Raw genomic sequence first — 12,044 nt, 5'->3', positions numbered from 1 at the left:
GGCAGAGGAGTTGAGATCACATCACTGCACTCCAGCCTGGGCGAGAGAGGGAGGCCCCTGTAATAATAATAATAATTAAAAAAAAAAAAAAAAGGCAGGTAACGAAGGGAAGGCTGGAAAAAGGCAAGGAGGAAAGATTATTTAACCTTCAAAAACTTCACGTGATTCAGGATGCCTGGACTATAGACTGGGAAAGGCAGATGATAGTGGATGCCGTCACTAGGCTGAGGAGGGCATTTTATGCCATAATGAAGACTTAGGATTTATTTTGTTGGCTATGAAAAACCAGTGAAAAATTTATAGCAAAGGAATGACATAATGAGATTTGCATTTTACTAAGTTTATTCTGGCTGTAGTAAGATGGGAAACCAACAAGGAGGTTGATAAAACATTTAAGTGGGAAATAATGATATGGAGAAGGAGGATGGATTTTAGATTTGCAGTGTGAACATGACTTGGTAAACGAGTAAAATTGGTGGATGAAAAAACTGAATGTACCAGTGATAACTCCCAGGTTTCTGGTTTGGGAAACTGGTTAGCTGTATTCCTACTATCAGTACAGGAATAAAAGACGAGAATCAGATTTTGAGGGTAGAAAAATGAATATAATTGCAAACAAGGATTTGGGAAGTTACAAAACATTCAGTTTTTGTTAACTAGAATGCTTCTGTATTGAGGAATCTGGAGCTCAAGAGAAGGATCTCAGGTTAGTTTACTAGTGCTGCCATAACAAAATACCATGGACTGGATGGTTTAAACAATAGTAATTGATTTCTTACAACTCTGGAGATGAGAAGTCCAAGATCAAGGTGTTGGCAAGTTTGGTTTCTCCAGAGGCTCTTTCCTTGGCTTGCAGATGGCTGCCTTCTCGCCGTGTTCTCACGTGGTCTTTCCTCTGTGCACACACACACACATCCCTGTTGTCTCTCTGTGTGTTCAGATTTCAAGAAGTTTCAAACTTCTCTCTCTTTTTCTTTCTCTGTCTTTTAATATGAGACACTTCACAGATATGCATGTCAACCATGCACAGGGGTTCTGCTAAACCTTTTATGTATCCTTCCTATATTAGTAAATATGCTGCCAAAGAGAGCACAAATTTCCTCTTTCTTTAAGGACACTCGTCAAATGAGATGAGGCTCCTCCCTCTTGGTCTCATTTTAACTTATTAATCACCTCTTTAAAGTCCCTATCTCCAAATACAGTCATATTTTAAAATAATGGGGGCTAGGGTTTCAACATATGAATTTTTAGGGAGACACAAGTCTGATCTGCTGATAGATCTGGCTCATTGACTACAGTTGGTAATTTAAAAGCATAGCAACAATGGATGGTATACCCAGGGAGAATGTGAAAACTAGGGGAACTTTTGGCTGAGAAGGAACCAAAGAAATGTTATTGTGGACACAGAGAGAGGAATTAACGCAGCTATCTACTTCAGAGGGGTCAGAGCAGTAGATTACTTAGGAGAAAACTGTGCTATAAAAGCCAACAAAGGCATTTCAACAGTTAGGAGGGGTCAGTAGCTTTCATTACTCTGAAAATGTCACCAACATGTCTGAAATGTATCCATTGTATACAACATCAAGGAGTATATTGATAATTGTAGTGAGAGTGGTTTTTGGAGTAGAATTTTAGAGTTGAGTGAATGAATTGTAGGAAGTGAACATTTTTCCTTTGGATTGGAGTGAACTTTTGTTTTATGATTTATTTTTCTATGTCAGGAAGAAAAGGAAGGAGTAACAGGACTCAAACGAAGATTTTCTAAATAAGCAGACGTCTACATTATAGTGAAGGAATCACTGAACAGAAGTAGGTTGAACATACTATAGAACTAGGAGATAATCCATTAAGGAAGGTCCCTGAGGAAGCAGAAGGAGATGAAAATAAAAGAGCAGGTCAGGATAGGCTTTGAAAGAAATAAAGACTGCTCTTTGAAGATAGGAAGACCATGAGAGGCTTAGATGCAGATAAATTTACAAAAAAAGGGATGGGGATAAGCTGAGAAAGTTTTAGGAAGCATGTTTTGAGAAATGAGAAAGAATCAGCTAAATCATGAGATCATTGCTGTGTGATATTTCTTCTACCCACTTTCAGTGAAACTGAATGAAGAGGGAATATGTAGAATGATGCAGGTTTGACCGTTCTAATTGGGGAAATAGATCAAGGGGCAGAAAAAACTGGCAAGACAGTGTCTGAAAGGATGTAACATTGGATATAAGCTGTGTCTAGTTTTAAGTGGTGAATAGGTCACAGATGTGGACGTTAAAATGCTGTGGAATGATAAGATCTGGCATAGAGAGGAGTCTCCTATGTATGAGAGTGGTGAGGAGAGGCGAGAAGATGATTGAATGGCCTGGTTTTCTAGGAAGTGAGTTGGTTGCTGTTGTACAGTGAGTTGGCATGCTTATTCAACGCAATAAATATTTATTGAGTGCCTCCTCTATCCAGATCTCAGGTAGATCACCTATGGCAGGGACCCCCAACTCCCGGGCGGTAGACCGGCATCCACCGCCTGTCAAATCAGATTATGCAATCAGCAGCAGCATTAGATTCTCACAGGATCGCAAACCCTATTGTGAACTGTACATGAGAGGGATCTAGGTTGCACGCTCCTAATGAAAATCTAACTAGTGGAAAAACTGTCTTCCATGAAACTGGACCCTGGCGACAAAAAGGTTGGGGACCCCTGATCTATGGCATTTGTGGAGGATTTTATGGTTAGCACACTTGGTAAACAAATTCAAAAGAAAACTAATCTTATCTCATTAGAAATGAACATATTTACATGCACAAACATAAAAGTTGGAATGGGGAAATTTATGTAGTTGGAAGATAGCTATTAAATGTAAACAAACATAATTATAGTCTAGACCAAGGACTAGCAATCTTTTCAGAGGTAATAATAACACCAATGTTCTACATTCATCCATTTCCTTTTTTTTCTTTTCTTTTTTTTTTTTTTTTTTTTTTTTGAGATGGATCCTTGCTCTGTCGCTCACGCTGGAGTTCAGTGGCCTGATCTCCTCAGCTCACTGCAAGCTCCGCCTCCTGGGTTCACGCCATTCTCCTGCCTCAGCCTCCCGAGTTGCTGGGACTACAGGCCACCACGCCTGGCAAATTTTTTGTATTTTTAGTAGAGACGGGGTTTCACAGTGTTAGCCAGAAAGGTCTCTATCTCCTGACCTCGTGATCCACCCACCTTGGCCTCCTAAAGTGCTGGGATTACAGGCATGAGCCACCATGCCTGGCCCTTTTCATCCCTTTTCAAAAGCCAGACCCCAGGAAGCTGGAGGGAGGTGGGGCAAGGTTTTACAGTGAATTTCTGATTTCACTCAGGGTGATAAGTCAGACTCTTGGGGAGGTTGGTGGTGGCTCTGGACAGCAGCAGGAATGGGGATCTAGTCAGGAACAAACCCATGGGCCTGTGACAGGCTGAAAGCCCACCCCTTCTCCATCTTTGGGAGGTTGCCAATGTCTGATTTAACACTATCCAAGGAATGCTCTTTAAAAATAAAAAAATAACTATCAACTAGCAGAAAATATAAATGGTAAGCATTACCACATATTTCACATGTTTATATTTGGTTCTCAGATTGACCTAGAAAATGAAGTCTGGAAAATTCTATACGATCCTGAAAAAAATGATACACTGGTCTGGATGGCAGAAGAAGTTGGAGAAATGTTTAAGCCAAATGCAGTATTAGCAATGACTTTTTATTTTATTTTATTAATTTTCAGGATTTTTGGTGTACAGGTGGTTTTTGGTTACATGGAAAAGTTCTTTATTGGTGATTTCTGAGATTTTAGTGTACCCCTTATACTAAGCAGTATACACTGTTCCCAAAATGTAGCCTTTTATCCCTCAACCCCTCTAAGTTCAAGAAGACTATGGTCCTGCAGAAAGCTTTATATGCAATTAACACATCTTTATCTTTATAGGCAGTAGACTCAGATTCCATTAAGAGTTAATGTGTACCCTCCCTCTAGCCTTTATTATTACTGTTGTTGCTATTACATGTGTTAGTGTACGTGAATTTAATGCTTAAAAATGTATCCGATTGGCTACTATGGAAAAAAACTTGACTCATAAGAGTTTTAGCACGGGTTAAGATCTGAAAGTTTTCTCCCAGCCTCTTATCACTGGCGCAGACTTCACAATTCATGGAAGCCACCAGTGAGATGACATTGCCTCAGGCAGTTACTATTTTTATATTCTATAACTCGAGGAGTTCAGTGTTTGGGAAATCATTAAACTTTTTTTGTCCTTTTAAAGCTGGAGACAGCAATTGTAGACAGCCTACCAGTGGGTTATCTTTTTGTGTCTCCTTACCTGTGGAGAAGCCTACTAGCTGGGAAATGTAGTTAAATAGTTTTTGTTTTTTTATATCCAGGGCACCAAGTCAAAAAATGGTGGTGACAGTATTTCACCATTCATTATTTCTTCTTCTGATTCTACCAATTTATCTAAATTCCATTGTTTATAATAGTCTAGCCAGTTAAAAAAATCACAGGGTTACTTCAAAAGCCAAATAAGTGTAAGCTCTATATTCCTGTTTGCATGATAATTTGGGGAAACTTGGAGAAGGACATGGCAAAAAATCAAGATATTTGTTTGTACTCTATACACAATTTCACTCTTGAACAATTCATTACAGCTTGGACTTCAGTTTTAAACATGTGAGATAATGAGGCTAGACTATCATTTTTCTTTTCCTCTTGGAAAAAAGTAAGCTGAGCAACTCTGTTTATTAAGTCCTATTTATTTGGTTCTACTAAGATCCATTTTCAATGTCTTAATATTTTACAATTATTATGTCTTCCCTAAAAGGAAAGAATGTTACCAATCCATTTATACACTGAAAGTATAAAGAATAGACTGTTAAAGTTCTTCCTTAGAAGAGCTGTTTAGAAACAGGATCATCTGTAAAACATGTTTTAAAGACATGGATCAAATTTTGCGACTGGTCCTAGATAACAAAGAAAAATGCCAATGTAGTGAAAGATAAAAATGAAATGATTTGGTAGCTCTAGCATCATAAATATCAACGAGCACTGTAATTTTAATATTGCTGAAATTGGCACTAGGATATTATTGATTTTCTGTATCATCTAATGGTTTCCTGCAAATATCTTTTATAAGAGTGCCTTACATTTCTTCATAATAATCTTTTCTCGAGTCATATACTATCAAATCCTGCAGAGTACTATTCATTCAGCAGTAAGTTAAAGTCATTAAACATATTTCTATTAAAATTTTATTAGACCTGAACTAATATCCTGAAACTGATGCAATGTAATTGTACTATTCAACTAACCACCTTGATGTTTTATGTTAAGAAACATTTTGAAAAATAAAAAAAAAAAAATTAAAGGACAATTCGGATGTATTAGAATTTTGTTTGCTGGCATTTTTAATGCAGGGATAATTATTTTAAAGGCCTGTTGTTATAAAGACTTTCCTTTCTTTTACTCTTTTTTTCTTCAATGCTTTCACTTGGGCAAAAGAGGTAATCTCAGCTCACGACTTATGTGAAATGTGTTTTAATTTTGTTCAATTCCCAGCTGCTTTACATCTTGACACAGAAGAATTACTGCATCACACAGTGTTGGAAAGATAGGAGATAGAATATAATTACTGAACTTTATGTTACCATCGATGTGTGAAATTTTTCAAGGAAGAAAATCCACTCATTTTGATAATATAAGCACACTGGTTAAATGCGCAACCCTGTGCCAGTTTTTAATTTTTTTTTCCCTAGTAAACCATTATTTGAGAGTGCTTCAGTGAATTTTGATTTTATTTTGGAGTTATGAGATGCACACATTTGAATGTGTGCGTGATTCCTCTGAGTTACTCAGGTATAATAAACTTCTTAATGAGATATTTAAATGTACTCTTTTTTTTCTGGCTTCTGGTGAGGGCTGTCAGAATACAATGAGTTTACTTTGGTATTACATGTTGTGTTTACCTTCTCACACCTGAGAAGCATATTTGTGTCTTGTGAGGGAAAAAAAGCTGATATCAGGGTAGAGTGACAAGTCTGTCACAGCCATCTCTTTGTTCTCTTTTTGTTTTTACTCTCCTTCTGAAGTTCAATAAAGAGACAAGTTTGGGCATATTTTTGTCTACTGAGTAGGGACAGAAATTAGATTATTATGAGAAAGATATATTTGGTTGAAGAACTCTAACGCCTCTTAGCTAAGAAAAAAAACCATTAGGGTATGTCCCTTGCTTGCCAGTATTTCTTAATACCACTCTTAGGAATGGAATATGGGGCTGCGGGCTCATTAATCTCACTTAACTTGGTGCTTCCTAGATTCTTATGATATACATGCATCGATCTGATCCAGTCAGATGCCACTCCTTAGATTTTTGTATACACTCAGTATGGGGTTCATATTTTTCTTCTTTCCTTTATTACCGTAATTATTGGAGATGAAGATGAGATAAAGACAACATGATACCCCAAACCTTGATCCCTGGATGGCTGCAAGGATTTTGAGAACACTTTGAAGCTGTATGCACAAGACTTTATAAGTACGTGCATCTACAGTTTTCTGGGGAGGTATACGGTTTTTATTGGAATCTTAAATGTCTCCCAAAGTTAAGAATCTTTGTAAATGGACCGCATCACTCTAACTAGCAGTCATACTATGTTTTCCTTATCACATTTAAAATAAGATATCAAACCCTTTGCTACAGTAAGAGTCTTATTCCACCAAGGGAAAAAGAGGCTAGACTTCAAATAAATCTGCTACTCTACACCCAAGAAGTGATTGCTGATTGAAGTTCAGCTTGTGATGTACTTCCTCCTCCGTATGAAGTCTTTTGCATGACTTAGAGTCTTTTTTTCTGTTTATTTCCTTCTGTCTCTCTCTCCCTCTCCTCTTACCCTTTCTGCAATTGTTCTTTGATTTGGTGTAGATAAAAAAAATAAATGTGAGAACTGAGATACATTGAATATATTTGTACCTAAAATTTCTTTACTCTTTATTTCCTAACTACAGTGGTTTGTATTTTATTTTTTATTTTTCATTTTTGTTTGTTTGTCTTCCCTTGCATTACTTAGAGAACATATATGAGTGGCAAGTAAAAAGAGGCAAATCCTAGCATTATCCTTTGATGGAGTTTGTTGTTCAGTGGAGGAGGCTAGTGATTAGAAGTCAGGCTAACTGTGCTGACTTAGCCTAGCAAATTTAGGGTTGGGTCCAGAGGGCAGGCCTGAGGGATGCTCTTGCAAGAGCTTATGCATGTCTCACAATGTGAACAAGGAACAAAGAAATAGCAACATTCTTATTTGTATCTCACTGAGTAAATACAGGGTAAAAAAATCCTAATCTGAAGTTCTCAAGGGTGGCCTAAAGTATCATTTACATTCTGTGACTCTATTTTATTAAAATTGTATTATTTTCATACTAGATTATTGATTCTTTAAGTAAAACAATGGCATCTTTTACTTTATTATCTTTAGAAAGAAACTGGGCCCCTGACACATAGGTATTCAAAACTGGCCAATGACATTTATCTTTATTCTGTGGAAGAAATTTGGTATTTCTCTTTGCTGATTGTGTTCTTTCTCTTCATTCCTGCTTTTCAAAACCATAGATCATGATGTTCTTCAGATCTCAAATGTCCCCTCTTCCTCTCCCTACCCAAAAGGGCATACTTAGAATCACGGCTAACAGTTTACCAGATTGATCCATGATGTAAAATATTTCATGATATAATGCTGGACAGGCATGATGCACTCACATGTAAGTACTTGTCAAACCTACTTGATCTTTCAAAACAAAGTCCTTTAAATTTTTTGAAATACTTACATACAATAATAGTTTTCTTAATAATTATGCCCTCCCCTCCAGTACTATTTTCTGATTGATTTGAAATTTTATTTGTCTAATCAAAAACTTAATATTTAATACATTGTTGTTTGCAAAAAATATGGACCATATTTGAAATATTATCTTTAATTACTAATGGAGCATCTGCAGATTTATACCTGATTGGGTGTGCATGTTTATGAATTGCTTCCCTATCTGTTACTTGCATAATTGTGCTTGTAATAAACAGATAGAGCCACAGAAAGATCCAATCTACTTTGATCATTGCAAAATTATTTGAGGAAAAAAAGATGGGTTGTGTGAGTCAATTATCGTAAAGAGAATGTAAAGTAAATGACTTTAACAATTTCTTTTAGATTAGTAAAAGCAGCACACAAAATCTCCCAATTCTCCTTCTTCCTCTTTAACTAATTTTATGTTGTTTTTATTGCTACCAGTCCACAGGCATACACAACACCCTGCCTTCATACCCTGAAGGAATGAAAGCTGTTGACATTACTTGGAAGAAAATAAAGAACTGGAATCTGTTTTTGTGCTATACAGGTATTCAACTCTGTAAAATAAAACAGTTAATGAGGAATTAATTTATGATACTGAAAAGTGCACTGGTGTATCAAGTAAATTTGTACATGTACAATAAATTAAGCTTAGCGGTTGCCTAGGAGAGAAGTAAATATGTCACATTCAACTTAAATATCTGGTATATTTTAAAATTTAGACCTATAGAAAGACATAAATAACTGCCAACTCGTCAATCACCCAACTCTTAAACAAAATCAGATTATTTCGGCAATTATTCAATGGTTTTATGATGATGATACGCAACAGTTATTTACTTCAATGTCCCTTATATATCTACTTGTTTGCACTAAAACATGAGCAGCAAGAAGTCACTAGGTTTATAAACTAGAGTGTCACTGCACTCTTCTGGAACAATTATCAGCATTTTATGGCCCTTGGTTTTAAAATCTGGTTAAGTAAACCACATCATCGTGGATTTTGTAAAATGAAAAGCAATAAGCCAGAACAAATTATAATTAAATACAGTATCCTATATCTCTGAAGATAGTTGTATGTTTTACTTTTCTCTGGATTAGATCTGGGACTCTAAGATGTTAACTTGGTAAATATTTTTCTACTTTGTGGTTTGAGCATTACAGTAAAGTTTACCTAACTCCACACATCTTGCCTACAGATTTCTCTGCTTAGAATAATTACTGAATCACTAACGTGACACTCAAGGCATCTGGAAAGCCGTAGATGCAACATGGAATCAAAGCTTTAGGGACTGGAAGAAAATCAAGGGTTCATAAATTCTGTTTTCTCACCAACATAATTGTCCTTGACACATGTCCTTATAATTTCACTTGTGCTTGAAAACCTGTAACATGAAACTATCTCAAAATATTGGGAGCTCTATCTGTGGCCTCTGCTAGTTAGATAATTATTATCTTTTAAATGATGATGCTAAATACATATTTTTTGTTATTTATATCTTTCTGTCTCCCGTTCTCTTTTCCTTCATTTCTTCTCTTCCTCCCTTCCTCCCTTCATTTCTTCTCTCCTATTAAATAAGTTATTATATGAATTATACCCTGAGTATAGCAGTGTATTACATTCAAAATACCAAGATACAAATTTGGATCAGTCTGGTGAAGATTTAAAGCATATGTATAATTTTACATGTACTAATGACTATATTCAAAGTTGCTGATGATTGGTTTATAAAGTAGTTTGGCCAAGGCAGAAAAATAAATAAGTAGTGTGCCAAATAAGCAAAAGCAGTTGTTTCTAAAGGCAAAGACATTCATGATGATAAGAAGGCCGAAAAACCAACCAACCAACAAAACTAAAACACAGAAACAGTGGAAACTGCCTAAGATTAACCACCCAGGATTCAAAGTGTATGTGTGTGTGTGTGTGTGTGTGTGCGCGCGCGCGTGCTCACATAAACATGCATGTGTATGCCTTCACAAAAGTGTCAGTTTGGAAAAAGAGATTTGGTATTGAAAGGAAGGCCACCACTCTCGGTCATTAAAGGTCATGGAGAAATTACCTGACATGCTTAGACCTCTTTTCTCCTATGCAAATATCCTGGAACTATAATTGAATCACTGAGCACAAGTACTCTAACGTCCCTAGAATATTAAGTGTGGTATATAATAGTGGTGATGAAACTAATTGGTGTTTCTTGAAAGATAGGAAAGAAACTGCAGCTGAATGTTGGGAAATATTGTGGTACATGTTTTCACTACAACCTCTCCTGTAGACACATGATTTTGGAATTGTATCCATGACATAGTATCAAGTAGAAACACACGCCATATTACAGAAAAGTAATCATGTAATCATCTGTATGTAAGCACATTTTTGTGAGCATAGAGAAAAGTAGGAACTATAAATATAGATAGGTTAGCATTGGTTATCTCAGGGAGATGAAGCCAGAGTAGAATGGTGGAGGTAAATGATTTTTTCCTTATACCTTGTATTTCTATTGTTATATCAATCCTATAATTAAATAATTTAGTAAACTTAAGAAGTGAAAGTTAAAAAATTGAAGTTTTTAAGGTTTCATTTATCATGTTTAGCAAAACCATCATAAAATTGGAAGATTGTCATGAGTTGTCATCTTTTTAATTATCCAATTATTTCAAAAAACTAAAGCAGGTGGGAGGCATAAAATAATTTTGTGAAAAAAATCCCTGCATTTTTGTTATTTTGGTCTTTTTATTGCTGATTGCTCAGTGGGTCATAAACTAATCTCATCTGTAACCTCTTTTTTGTTGTTGTTGTTAATCTAACCAGTTGAGTGAATTCTGGTAGTAAGATATGCAGTAATATGAGTACTAAGAAAATGCTTCAAGAACGTATACGAGGAAGAAATTAAATTACGTTCAACCTACCATGTACTGCTACATGGTGCAAATGTACCCTTCCAAATGATACTATATATCAGATATTTGTCTAGAGGGACTTGTTGTGTTGCAACTGAGGTCAGGCCCAGAGGATGTGGAGAGCTGCATAGGACAGCTGAGGATCAATAAACAGTTCTAGTTAAATTCCTGCTTAGGACCCTTACATACAAGGGTAAGGCTTCTGTTGAAACGTTTTCCTAGCCTGAAAGCATTCAGATGAATCAACCAATGTGCTGGCAGTCATTTAGTGATTTAAAAAGCATTGGGATCTATTGAAGAAAATGAGTAGGTGACAGATATCAGGATCAGGTACAGATCTTCATTCCATCCTCACCTTCCAGCTTTAAATCTTTTTCTTTGGTGCTTTTGTTTTGGTAGTTGATTTGGTGCCTAAGCCGCATTTTATCTGAAGTAAGAAAGGCAAAGAGAATTTGAAGAATAATTTCATCTTTATTTAGGAACCAAAAAAAAAAAAGAATAAATATTCTATTTGATATGTTACTTCAGTGTGCTTCCCCTCACACATCACAAATAGCACACACATTTTATGTTCTTTGTAGAGTATGGCTATTGCAGAGACATGCAATAGAGAGATCCATTGTATAGAACTGTGCCACAAAGAATGGAATGTAATCTTATCATTGAAGCCTTGTTCATTTGAGAGATATGTTGGGATATAGATATGACTCAGTTATGTAGTACTTTCTGATATTAAAAATGATAATTGTTATAATGAGTTTTTTTACCGGATTAAAAACAATACTACTCTAAATTCTTGGAGGCATTTAGGAGAAGATTATAATGTTCATTCAATTCAATGTTAGTAAAAATGTATGCCATATTTTTCCAGCCCTTTCTTTGGCAAACACTGTGTAGCCAAGGATGAAAACCAGAGGGGAGGCAAAATTTTACCTCTATTCTCTTGGGGTTTTTCAGCTGGGCCTAAAAATTAAACAGATCTAAGACAGACTAACAGGTGAAAAGCACACAGATTTACTTAATATAAGTTTTGCCTGACATGGGTGCCCTCATTAGGTAATGTAGAGCCAAAGAATTGGCAAAACCTAAATACTTTTATAATAGGTTGAAAAAGGAAAGGCAATTGCACAGGGAGGACACCCTCTAGTTTCATGTCCTGCTTTCAGGAGAAAAAAGGCAGGCTCATGGAGCCCTTTGTGTACTTGCTGCTTTTGTTTAAAAATACCTGTAGCTCAATATTATCCTAATGTCAAAATGGCATATTTTGGCTGTAGCATATTTTGCCACCTTTAACACTCCAGGCATTAT

The 12,044-nt window shown here is 36.0% G+C and overlaps 1 protein-coding gene and 1 non-coding gene across 2 annotated transcripts in view; both read right to left on the bottom strand.

The window, feature by feature from the left end:
- KCND2 (potassium voltage-gated channel subfamily D member 2) overlaps window positions 1-12,044 on the bottom strand; it is a 483,252-nt gene that overhangs the window by 75,722 nt on the left and 395,486 nt on the right. The gene's annotated exons all lie outside the window — the stretch shown is intronic.
- On the bottom strand, window positions 986-1,093 carry LOC119626389 (U6 spliceosomal RNA). The gene has a single exon (XR_005242556.1). It is a non-coding gene; the product is annotated as a U6 spliceosomal RNA (small nuclear RNA).

Source organism: Chlorocebus sabaeus, chromosome 21 (assembly GCF_047675955.1).
Source record: "Chlorocebus sabaeus isolate Y175 chromosome 21, mChlSab1.0.hap1, whole genome shotgun sequence".
Classification (NCBI taxonomy): domain Eukaryota; kingdom Metazoa; phylum Chordata; class Mammalia; order Primates; family Cercopithecidae; genus Chlorocebus; species Chlorocebus sabaeus.
Note: the sequence above shows the minus strand (reverse complement) of the source record. Positions and strands in the feature narration are given on the sequence as shown.